The 13,094-nt window shown below is 36.5% G+C and overlaps 1 protein-coding gene across 1 annotated transcript in view; it reads left to right on the forward strand.

Moving 5' to 3' along the window:
- LOC106167859 (uncharacterized) overlaps window positions 1–13,094 on the forward strand; it is a 32,636-nt gene that overhangs the window by 406 nt on the left and 19,136 nt on the right. The gene's annotated exons all lie outside the window — the stretch shown is intronic.

Raw genomic sequence — 13,094 nt, forward strand, 5'->3', positions numbered from 1 at the left:
TAAGGGTTGATCAGGAAAGGGTCATGAAGGATGCGCTGTGGCATGTTTGAGAACTTGTGTGAGTGACTCAGAGCGAGAGAGAGGGGAAAGCGTGGGGGACCTTTGTACTTGGCCTATCTCACTCATGGTCTTTAATTGTTGGTTGAAACACTTATGATAAGGGCTTGACTGTCTTGGTCAATATTGTAAAGAAACTGAGTAAATTTAAATATTATTCATGCTATTCAAATGTACGTAGTTTAACAACCTTCCATAAGTTTTACCTGAGTATATCTTTCAGTTGTAGCAAAGTATCCCTCCCATTATTATAAACCCCAAGTTACAAAAAATTAGTATCTAAAATTTTAATTGTCTAGTTATTAGGTTGGAGGCCAAAACTTTAATGAGAAAGAGGATATGACTGATGAACTCCATAATGGAATCAATAATTACCTAGAAAGAGGATGAAATGACATCAGAATTGACTTCTTCACTGTCTTAGAATTTTTAAGCACATAAAAGGCAGTCAAATAAATGTAGACATCAAAGTTCACATCCTTTTTATCGACATTGATTCATTTATATTACCTGCATAACATGCTTTCCCAGTTGACTTAATGCCTAACTGTATAATAGTAAGCCATTGTTTTTGTAATTGACCCAGAAAAACCCAAAATTGAATTTCACTCGAGAGTTAATGAAATCAACATCCCTGAAGCTGGAGTGAACAGAAAGGCCTGTGACTCTGTACATTTCAAGGTAAATGGTTCAAAGCCGTGTCTTCCTGCCAACACAAACCAGACTCTTCGCAGTGGCATAGCAGGCTGTGCTATTGATTCTTACCTATGTAAAAACATACAGTCTGGCTGACTGTTTTGCCGTGTTTCTACCTAAGTCAGGCCGGTCTTACTTTACACACCTAACCTCAGTAGACTGTGTTGGCACATTTAAGGGCACCACAGTTGATAAATTTAACGGTTAGTTACTCACCTCCAATATAATTGGATTGGCAGTTGGATTTGTAGTCTCAAACTGTCTGTGAAGATATAATTTTAAAAAGACCACTGATTGTGTCGTGTGGTACTGAGCAGGTTTAACCTAGATGAAAACACACCAGGTACATTGGGCTTTTAAGCATCTGTGTAAATATGCTTTACAATACAAGCCTTGTGTAGAAAGAGCATGTAGGAGGGAAATGTATTTTATTGCCTATTTTCAACATTTTTTTCTTCTCAAATGATGTACACTTTAGGTCAAGACATTTACGTGGGTTCCACAAGTTACTTATCTTCTAAATTCACTTGTATTAGATTCTATTCCACAAGCTAGATTTTGTTTGTACTGAATATCAACTATTAAGAGTTGGGTCTCAGCAGGATAGTTACAAAAATATCTTCATTCTCCACCTTTGATTTTTATTTTCATGTTTTATATATAAGCAGGTCAAAATCAGCCATTTCTAGCATTTAACGTTCCATTAACTTGGCATCCAAGGAATGTTTCACGAGTAGGTTTTAATACATTGATTGAGATGTGCAGAAAAAGATCTGAATTTAAAAAAAATTAGCTTCAGGAGGTTCATATGGGTACTTCAGGACAGGTAGATGGATTTATGAAGGACCTATTCAGCCACACCTCTAAGCGTAACTATTAATTCCTTGTCTCCCGTGGAGTGATATCAATATGTGCAATGCCCCTCTTGCTGTTCTTAAAATTAAACTCTACAGCATATTGAGGATATTCATGAATACTTCCCTGCAAGGATCTTCTTACTAAGGAGAACAAAGGAATTCCTGCTTGTTTTTGTGGAAAGTGGGAGACTCCAGTTCACATCAAGACAGACTTAGTTTGGAAATTTGGATCTGATGTCCTTAATGCCTTAAAATTTAATTTTGAAGCAGCTTGGTGGACTAAGATTAATATGTTACAGACAGATAGCTGGGAAGATTAACAATTTTTGAATGAGGACTAACAAAAGTGTTCAATACTAATCATGGGAAAAAATACATCACAGGATCAGTTCTGTTAAAGAAGAGGATATAGAAAATTGTGGTGGAATTATGTCATATTTCTGGACCTGTTAAGAAGGAAGTATGTTGGTGTCGCAAAGTGATCAGTCTTTGTTCTGTGTTTATGTAATTTACAGGAGTTGGTTGCTGTCTTTGTACACACCCAGACTTGTTATACAGGATGGAAAATTAAGGAGAGACCTTGTTTCCTCTATATTGTTCTTTTTTTCTTCTCACAAAAGATAAGAAACTGAAGATAAGTCTTTGTTTGTGTTTTTAAATTTTTCCTGTCTTCATATAGTCTTAACATTGAATGGAGTTGAGAAGCATTTATTATTGACACTCTCAAAAGGGAGGGACAACCTTGAAGCAGGAGCCATTTGTTAAAATGAAATAAATCAAGGCGATGCAGCAGGAAACCTTAACAAGGAAGGAAAAACAGTTTTTTACTTTCAACATGACTACTGCCATTTGGAAAGTGTTTTCAGATTGCAATGTAGTCATCTGATGTGGGCTGAAAGAAAAAAAGAAAAGAATTCCTAACACTCTGGTAGGCCAGTCGTTTAGAAATTTATACAAATTCAGATGCAGTTGGACCTCTGCTACTCAGCTTTCAGTTTTATCCGCAGATCTGGCTTGAGCCAACACTTGGCTGTAAATATTAGTAACTCCAGTTTTCATTTTGAAATACATACTAGTAAATATAAAATTTATAAAGCTATCCGTCTTCACCAGAGTGCAGTCTTGCACAGTATTCTTCCTTCTTTTCATAATGCATCCCCAGTTCTGTCATCGCCTTTGGGACCTTGTAATCCAGTAGAGGGAAAACTTACAGATAATTCCTATTCAGTGTATCAGCCTCCCAGAGGAGCTGTGCGTGCTTGGCTTATACCAGACTGGATTACATGCTTCAATGGGTTTCAGCCTGGGAGAAGTTGGCCCCATTTATTCGGCTCCTTCTTTTTCATTCATAGTTCGATCGGGGTTGAATCGAGCTGGAAATTATGCTGCGTATGTTTCCTATTTGGAATCGTGGTACTTTAGTGTCAACGACATTGATTTAGATTATGGCTTACTATCTAGGTCCTCAGCATGAAGTTCAACTAGACATTTGATGTATAGCAATCAGCTTTGGCTATTTTCCCCAAACTGTATTTTTTTTTTCTTTATCTGGAGTGGTTGTCAGGTTTGTCAGAAATGGATATCGTCCAAGTCTCAAGGTGCACCACTTCACATTTCTCCTTGGGTTTGCCTCTCTATTGTGTTTGTTCACAGTAGGATTATAATGCGCTCACAACAGCAATGAATACCAAAGTGGAAAGTGGCTGGTGGCGGTTTGGAGAAAAAAAAATGAAAATCAAAAAAGCATTGTTAAGGGCTACTTAACACTATTTCTTTCTCCCACTGTCACAGTAATGTCCTTTTCTTCCCTAAAAACAACTTCTTGTTGTCTGTGTAATTAAAGTGGGCCATTTTTATTCAGATTTCATAAAAATTAAGGTCAAATTCTTAAAAACATTGTATTTTATAACCTTCGGTAAAACTAAAATGTGATGTATCAGGCCATTAGACAGTTCTTATCCTCTCTGCTCATATTAAAGGTACAGGTTCTCAGGGGAAAACGGCAAGTTATCTTAGGAGGGGAGCCCTCTTGGTTGTGATATATTTATATCTCACATGATTACAGTTAGTTGTGTGTGTCCTTGTAGGATAACTTAGACATGTAAATTGGCTCTGCCCATGTTACGTATGCTTTATTGATGGTTTTAATTGAATTAGATGCACAAGGGAATGCCAAGTACTAAAGGAACAACAGTGGCGCTGGTATAGAGTTTTTCCTTGTCTTGAATTTTTTCCTCATTTTCTGATGTCATTGAATTTTATGATTAATCATGTTGATGATTTTTGAAGGGGTGTTTTTCATAAAATTGGTCCAACGGGAATAAATTTTTGCTTCAGAAATTATTTTTGCCCTCAGAAGCACAAAGAGGGATGTCATGTATAGAGATTTCAATAAGAACCAGGCATCTACATATTAGAGGACAAAAACCTGTTTCCTTGTGCCATGGGGCTATTTGATTTTGCTTCAAAGAGTGAATGAATTTTATGAAATGGGAATGAAGTGTTCCCGAAGGTTGATAGACTTTAAAAACAGATGTTACAGAGAAAGGGGAGGAAAAAGTTTGCCTTTTGAAGCCATTAAAACATATGCAGGGTTGGAGAGATGTGCTTCAAGTGTAAACATTCAGATTTTTTTTTCTGATGGTGCCGCTCAGCCCAATTCTTTGTTATTCACAAGAATTGAGGTCAGTTTTCTCTTTTGAAAGGCAAAAGCTTGAAATGTCAGCGCTTACACAAACACGGGCAAACATGGAATTGTTAGAAGACAGGAAACTGTCAGATATTATCCACAGATGAAAGGGTCTAAGGGCGAAGAGATGTGTGGTTGAAAACAGGAACTGGTAAATCGTCCAATCCAACGTAGTTGTCATGACCCAAGAGAAAAGGTTAAAAAAACAGTGCATACTTCAGTGCTAAAATTGCCCAATGTTGGTCGTAGTTTATGTCTGGTTATGAAGGATGGTTTACCAAGTACAGGATGGATGCGGCTAACCAAAGGTCTTAAATTGTTGGGTTTAGTGTCGCGTATGCTAACACCAGGATGCAGACTCACACATGCATTTTAAACACAGATTTTCTGGAGTCTATTTATGAACCAAAATTACTTTACTAAAATATATCATATATATCATATCTTCGTTGGATGACTGATTGTCTAGATAAATGAAACTTTCATAAAATGTTCTGCAAGTGCTTTTATTTAAGATACCTACTTACTGGAAACTTAACCAGAAAAAAAAAATTCCTTCTTAAGGTAATGCTGCTGTACCAAGAAAATCTGACTCCCCTAAAGGGTGACTTCCCAGTCAGATTTTTTAATGAAAATATGACTCATATCTGTATATGGTTATTCTGTAAGTTTTCTGGATTTTGGACATTGTGTGCTGATGACGCTGCCACATCCACATTCTTATGTAATTTTAGTAATTGGATAGCTCCTGTTTTCTTTAAAACTTATTTTTAAAGACTACTCCATTGTGACCCATATCTTGTTGTATGGAAAAAGATAAAGGAAAAAATCATTTAAGTTGGCAGGGAGCAATACCAGTGGAAAGGGGGTGATAAGAGACAATTCAAGGTGTTAAAACACAAAACCTCCTCTGTGTTTACTTTGCAGTATGATTACAAATTGCCTGTGTTTTCTTCTTTTTTATGTATTTTTATTTTGGTTTTAAAAAAATCCCAACACATTGTTCTCGTTGCTGGTTTCGCGTTGGGATGTTATTCTAACACCCTCTACTTTAAAATTTGTCACGACAGCTTGGAGGCAAAAACAATTTTCCTTTCAATTTCATTGGAACGATTTAACTCCTACTGCGCACTGGCAATGATCTTAAAGAAACCAGGAGGAATTTGGGCACATTCTCAACCTTTGTACTTCTGTATTGGGTGTTGTTTAGAATGGCAATTCATTCAGCGAACCAGTGCAAGAAAGCAACCAGGCAAAAAGGGAACTTAACAGATCGGTTAACAGTTAGTGGCTTTCAGAAATGTGGGTGGATTTTTGTGTGTAAATGAAATGTGTAGATTTACCTATACAAGAAAACTTTCTTCCAAGTTCTATTTGATGATCTTATCTCAACCAGACACCCTGCCGAGACGAAGGAATTATATTAGGTTGGTCTGACTTCACTAGACCACTACAATACAGTAGCCAGCCCTTAAATTAAAAACATGATAAAGAGTTATGTGGGATATTGCTTTATACTGGTGCCTCTGTTTCTAATCACTATTTATGGTGCTTTAAAATACATTTCGTCATTAGTTATTTCATGATAACCATACAGAATTAATTGTTTTACTGTCTGAATAATTAATGCACAGCCAAGACTTCAATGTCCTTGGGGGAAATAACACCCATTTCTCTGTACTAGTAATAACACCTATTCTCTGCACTACAGAATGTAAGTAATAACACCCATTTCTCTGTACTAGTATGTACTATCATGGTCACATCTATTTGGGTCCCATTTTATTCTAAGTCTGGAATGTTAGCGTGGCCAATTATCTGATCTCCCTACCCTGTGATTAAGGGTGTCCTAGTGGACGAGATCACTCACCTGTACTGGTATGTTGTCACCTGAGATTGGCCAGACTACCTGCTGACCAGTGACTTGACAGGGGTCTGGGAGATGTCCAGAATGGACAGTTAGTGGATACTTAATGGTGGCCCTTAAAGATGCATACAAAGTCAATTTTTTGTCACAAAAACCAACCAAATGCCAGCATATAGTTTCAAGTAGCATAACTAAGAGAATTACCAAAAGGCATTGTTTAATTTTACCCGAAAATGATGTTTGAACAGATTTTTCTGCTGGCATTCTAAGCTGTATGTCAATGGGGCAGGAAAGTAGGTCACGGAAGTAGGTTAAATTTACAACCATAAATTTAAAGAAAGGAGCAGTCTAAAGGTCTTTTATGGCTGATCGAGTGATCTATACTGTTTATCCCTTGGCATGTCAAATTTATTTGAGTCACATAAGAATCTAGTAGAAGTGGTTTACATGTGTTACTGGGAATCCACGATCCACCGATGCTCGGTTCGTATGTACCTTTAATGCACTGCTGTTGTGTATTTCTTGGCTTGTTCTTTACAAAAGGCTGTGTTGAACTTTATTATACTCAATGATTTAGTGTGTCTTAAAACTTAGTTGTAAAAAATTAATTGGGTTGTTTTTAGCAAATATTGAGCATTTGATTTATCAGTTTGCTTTTTATGTTGGACAGTCCTCATGCACTTTTACAGACTTCAAGAAAATGGGATGATCTTTCATTTGTCATTTAAACTGTTTACTTTCATATAACACATGCCCAAACCAATCCTACGTCTGCACTTTTTCATTTGGTTGTAGTACAGTCTTTTAAAATCTTGTTACATTTTAAATTAAAGTCCAGCTGGTGTTTTGACTATGGTCTCTCTGAAAACATTTTCCAAACAAGAAGCACGTTTCTCGTAATTGTAAATGCTTTCTCCACATTGTGTGAGCTGGTTGGAAAGCTATGTTTTCTTCTCTCTAAACTTTCCAGAACTCAAAACTTCAACTAGGCAGATGATTTTGGAAAGGGGGGGGGGGGGGGGTCAGACAAGCTGACACATTAAAGAGAGCATTCCACCACAAATTTCTCCATTCTCTGCCAAACACACTTTGTTTACTAAGTCAGCTAGAAGGAATTCGCTGCTTTTATCCAAACCTGGGCTCCATACGCTGCCTGTGTTATAAAGCCTTAGGTAGTTATATTTAGTTAGCAGACTTTGCTTTAACAACAGTTTGTTGCGTTTCGGCTTGCCTCTTTCCAGGGCTACAATCAGTACTATTTTATTTATCCTTACCAAAAATAGAGCTGTACTTTTATTTAGTGAAATCAGACCTCGGTGCAGAACTGAAAGTCAAAAATTCCAAAAGAAATTCTAGTTTGATTTTACATCACATGACCCAAAACATAAAAAAAAAATTAAATTAAAACAGAAAGAAAACATGACATTTGTGAAGTTCATTTTCAGTTTGGCTTCCACTTTCTTAGGAGTTATAATATTTAATATTACTTAAACATAGCACCCTGGGGGCAGAGGCTATGACATAGACCAGTGTCAGAATGGCTCTGTATTCTACAATATTCAAGAATGCAGTCCTCAGCATTCAGGGTGAAATAAGATGAGGCTGGGTCATGTGGAGCTCAGGAACCTGACACCCTGGTGATGGGGGCTTTGTTGGTACACTGAGCATAGTTTGTTATACTCTGCTTTGTAGTTGTAGGTGAGAGAGAGAGAGAGAGAGAGAGAGAGAGAGAGAAGCACTCTTTGACCTGTAACACTCAGGACTCCCAATTCTCTCAAAAATATGCAGATAAAGTATCTTGTCTTGCTATATGAAAGGAGTTATTTAGAATTATTAAGAAGTAAGAGAAAATTACAGAAGAATTTGAGGTCATCATTACTACTGTAAATTAGCCTTAAAAATGGTGAAAAATGAAAAAAAATCCACAGCGATCAGTATGATTGCTTTAAGCCCTCTTGCCATCAAGATACAAACGTTCATTCAATCTCATTAAATGTAACAATTACAACACGTTGAAAATGGGATTATTTTAATTTTTAAACCAACACATATTAAGCTCTTTGACATAAAGGTAACAGGTGCTTGTACAGGTAGGTGATAGGGGCACGGATTACAGAATGGGTGACGCAATCCACAAACCAACACCAGTGCAAACTCACATACCACCCTGTTTTCTATGGCATAGTTCATTATCAACCTCATCATTCAGAGTGCGTTAACAAGCTGTGATAATCAGGGCAAGATTGGATAATCGTTGATCTTACAAGAGGGCTATGTGCGCAACACGACTATGTCAATACACAGGATCCCTTGGTTTGGGCCATTAAAGGCTTTACCTCCATCAAAAATTCCCCCTGTACAAACATATCCCGCATAGATGAACTGTGCCATACCTGGCTTTAAAATAAGGGGCTCAAGGGGGGGGGGGGTTAAAGTCTTGTTGATGAGCTGCAATCTGATCATTTGCTTCTGTAAACCCAAAACAGTCCTTGAAAGAAGGGGTGGGTTATTGTCTCGCATTAGAATAGAGGGTCCTATATGGTGAATAATGTTGATTTAAATAAAATAATAGGTCATGTTATCAGTGTTTGTCAGTGTCTTGTTTATAAGATGGATAGTTTCCTGTGAAATTACTTAGCTTCTAGTGAAGTGAAGTGTTGTTGAGAGGGGTAGACAGGTAGTTGAGTTAAAATCTAGAGTTTATTGTTTGAAATGAAATCTCATAAAATAGAGTAAAATAATCTGCTTTTGGTGCAGTGATTTTCATCGGAAGAGGTAAGGGGGAACGTTGTTGGTGCTGAGAGAGGAGAGGAGATGTCTTGTTCATGAGATGGAGAGGCCTATACAAATAAAACAGTCAAATCTTCATTTGTGAGAATTGGAGTATTATAGAGAAGGACAAAAGATGGGATAAGAAATATCTTGTTTAAAAAGATAAAATGTATGACAGACAGATTGGGCTACTGTGCCCAGCATCGATTCCGAGATGTATTAACTTTTTGACAAAGCCAGCTGATCCTGTCATAATGTGAGCATTTATTGACTGACGCCTCGGTCCAATTTACATAAAATATGAGCTGCGATAGAAACTGTTCTCTCTCTCGGTCAATAGATAATGATTTTGTTGGGTAAGCTTGATCAGATTTAAGGGACCCGAGAGCGGTATTGATTGCCAGAGAGTGATTAGTTTGTTTTTGTGACATTCTTATTTATTGATGCCAGATATTGCTAACATCAAAGGTAATGAGAAATTAACGGAAATGATTTCAGATTATGTCTCAGTTTTACACATATTAGGTACAAAATCTCTAGTTTGATATTGAGCTGGCAAATTAGGAGTCATATGAACAGCTGAGCAGCTGAGGTCACATTTCAGTGAAATAAGACACTAACATTGTCAGATGGGAAAAAAATGGTCAAAATTTTCCTTATCTGAAGTAAGCAATTTTCTCGTAAAAGGGAGGATGACTTCCTTTCGCATTTAACCAACATTTTCTACGTTACAGTGAGAGCCTATCGAAGCACATGTACGCTAATGAGTACTTAGTTTGAGGTTGATGCCAAAGAACTGGTATTTTCATTGTAAGACTTCCTTATGGAATTTCACTTCACTTTTAGTTCGGGTAATTTGTGGTATTTGGCTAAGCCAAAAAAACTTCAGTGATCAAAATATTATGCACAGTGGAAAAGTATATATATATATACATATATATATATGTTCAAGTGCACCGAGTATCAGATATGGACCCCAAAGATCTCACATCTGGATTATCTCAGGATTGTAATCCAATTTGTGTGGTGTATTGGTTATCAAGATTAGTGGAAGTAATTAACTTCTGAGTACTCAAATTGTGTTACGACACTTTGTGTGCCATGGTGTATGGTAAATGTTAACTCCTTCCAGAGTATACGTAGTAATGTGTTGCTTTTAAAAATAGAGAGGACACTCTGGATATTTGTGTGTTGTATTCATGACCCCAGACCTCCCATATGGTATAGAGCTGGGTGCCTTTGGCTCTTGCATTTTCAGGATTCCTTTTCAAGGTTCACCACTTTTCTGTCAAAAAGTAAATCTCATCTACAGATTGAAATTTTTTTTTTCCCCTAATAGGCATTTTTTATCGTCCCTTCCTCTAAAGATCTTGATCACGACTAATTCATGGACATTTACTTTGCAGAAAAGATTTACCTTTTTATCTTAACACAAGAGACATGAAAAACCATTTTACAATATGGTGATACTTATTGCACATGTTATATACAGTACATGGGCATTCTTTGGCTTCTTTGATGCTGCATTCACTATCACAGTGACCCCTGCTTACAAGGGGTTTATCTGTTACCAAGATGGCTCTGGTGATTGGCGTGTTTCTTGCCAAGTTGTGGCAGCTTAACTTGGTTTGTACTGTTGTTTAAAATTTGCCAGGTTGTAGATTTTCACCTGAGGAAGCAAATCTTACGTGACTTGACTAAGTTTACAGGAGGAGAGAAAAAACATGAGAGTAGGGAAAAAATAACTGCAGACATTTGAAATTATTATCAAACTCTACTAAGAAAGAAGGAGCTAAATTAGGCATATTCAGCTTCATTGGATTTTCAATATTTTGTCATATTTTGTCATGGGCCATATCATTACCTAACTCCAATGAGAAGGAAGTCCTTAATTTAAGTTGACTCAGATTTACTGGAAACACGACCAGAGTTCAACATATTAAGTGTCATGCCTTTGTAACCCTTAATGGGTGCTTGATGCGTGGGGAGACATTGAAGAAGGCAGAGATGGCATACCTACATAGAAACCATACAATAGAACTGACCCCTTGGTAACTTCTAACTGGGAGGGTTTGTGAAGGTGAAGTGAACTGGAATTTTTCTTTCTTTTTAATTTTTTTTAAAGTACTTGCAGGAAGAATAGTAGAAATGAGTAAATTTGAATAGGACATTATAAAATGCAGCAGCAAGTACAGAAGTACAGAATGTATTTTTAATTTGTTTGAAAATTAAAGATGTAAAATCAGGAAGTGAAATATTTCTTTAAATAATATATTTTCGGTTTAAAGCAAATTGTTATTTTGAATAGCAGCAATCATTATTTTCCAATTATACTTAGTCAAGCACCACAAAGTCAGAATTGTCTTCTAAATTCCTGAAAAAAGGGGGGGGGGGGCTCTTGCAGTTGGCTGTTAACTGTGAACAACTAAATGAACCCCCAAAAACTGAAGACTTCAACTGTAACAGGTGCTCTAATATAAAAGACACAGTACCAGCTTTGTGTGTGTGTGTGCAGTTATCAGCCCAGATAAGACTTCACACAGCATCACAGAGATAGCTTTGAGTAATAGCATCTCTGTCTTCACTACACAGCCCACCCTTACCTGGGGAAGTCTCTTTGATGTCCTGTGAAAACTGGTGAGTAAGTGTCTGGAATGTTCAACTAGCCTCCAGTCTACACAAGTGTCAGGAGTGGGAGACTTACCTTGAGTGTGTTAGAAAACAGATCGTTTTCTACACTGTTGTGGAGAGGGGATACCATACAGTAATGATAAAGAGGGAAATTTTTTAATTTCCAGAAAAATTTAATTATGTATTTTTGTCTGGTTATTTTACATGCACTGCATGGTGTGTGATTCCAATGAGTTGGACTGGTGAAGATATTTGTAATTTTTCCCAATTGCCAACAGCAATGTATTTTTGGAATAAGTATTGTAAAATGATTATTTATTTATTTATTTATTTATTTATTTATTTATTTTGCATACATGCCAGTGTGCATACATTTGGGCAGTTGTCCTGGGGTTGCTCAACAAACAAACCAAATTATATCCAGGGTTGTGTATCTATCATCTCTCTTGGGAAGATTCATAATTCCGGGTCATTTCTCTCTACTTAATAATATTATTTTTCAATATTCTCTTGTGATAAAAGATAGTGGTAGCAGATGTTCAGTTTTGGAGTCCAAAATATACTCTGTGAGATGTTTATTTCTTCTTTAAAAAATCTGTCATATGTCGACTATTTCACCAGATTGTACTTGATTGGCATAGACAAAATTAGAAATGATAGGTATATTTTCTTTTCTATGGGGTAAATGCATTGGTTCTCCGAGTAGGAAAATAATTAGTTAAATGCATAGAATTAATAGGAAGTGATTTAATGCTTTTTGAAGAAAAAAAAAAGGAACTGATGAAGGGATCCCAGTAATTAAAAAGTATTTTTATCTGCCCATTCTCAGTATAATTGTTTCTATACATCAGTCAGTAAAGATTATCATGGTTTACTTTAATATAACAGATTTTTTTGGCAGTGTGCACTGTAAAGCACTAGCCCATAGCGATATTGTCAGCCTAAAATATTAAAGAGGCATGGGGACAAGTAAATAAAATTTTGTTAACTTTATCGCTAACCCACTTTTAGACCCAGATTGCACTTAGGGCTAGTAGCTTAAAATTTTTATGGAACAGACTGTAGCTTTGTTGCTTTTTGCAGTGAAGTACAAACCGGTTTTTGTCGATGATTAACCCAGAATGTGACTCTTTTTATTTACGTGTATATAAAAAGTTCCAGAAAATTAAAGGTAGTGAGGACAGTTAACCTTGATTTGTTACAGAGGTTAAAGTGAGAGAGGTGCTGTAGTTGATAATAGGTTACGGAAGATTAACTAGTCCAGAATTTTGTTAGAGGTGATGTTTTTGAGTTCAAACATCCGGTGACTCATCTCCTTTGTTAAACAGGTACAGGTAGTGGCATATTTTTTTTTTTTTTTGAGTGGATGAGATTTTTCTGAGAGCTCAGTAGATTGTTGATCAAGCTGTTCAGATAAATTTAACCTCTCTCCCTCTCTCTCTTAACTTGTCTTTAATTTGTTCATTTATCATAATCAAGAATGAGATGTTTATATGTCTTTATTGCAGAAAAATTTGAATTCATG

Source organism: Lingula anatina, chromosome 8 (assembly GCF_051362555.1).
Source record: "Lingula anatina isolate TDL-2025a chromosome 8, LinAna3.0, whole genome shotgun sequence".
Lineage (NCBI taxonomy): Eukaryota > Metazoa > Brachiopoda > Lingulata > Lingulida > Lingulidae > Lingula > Lingula anatina.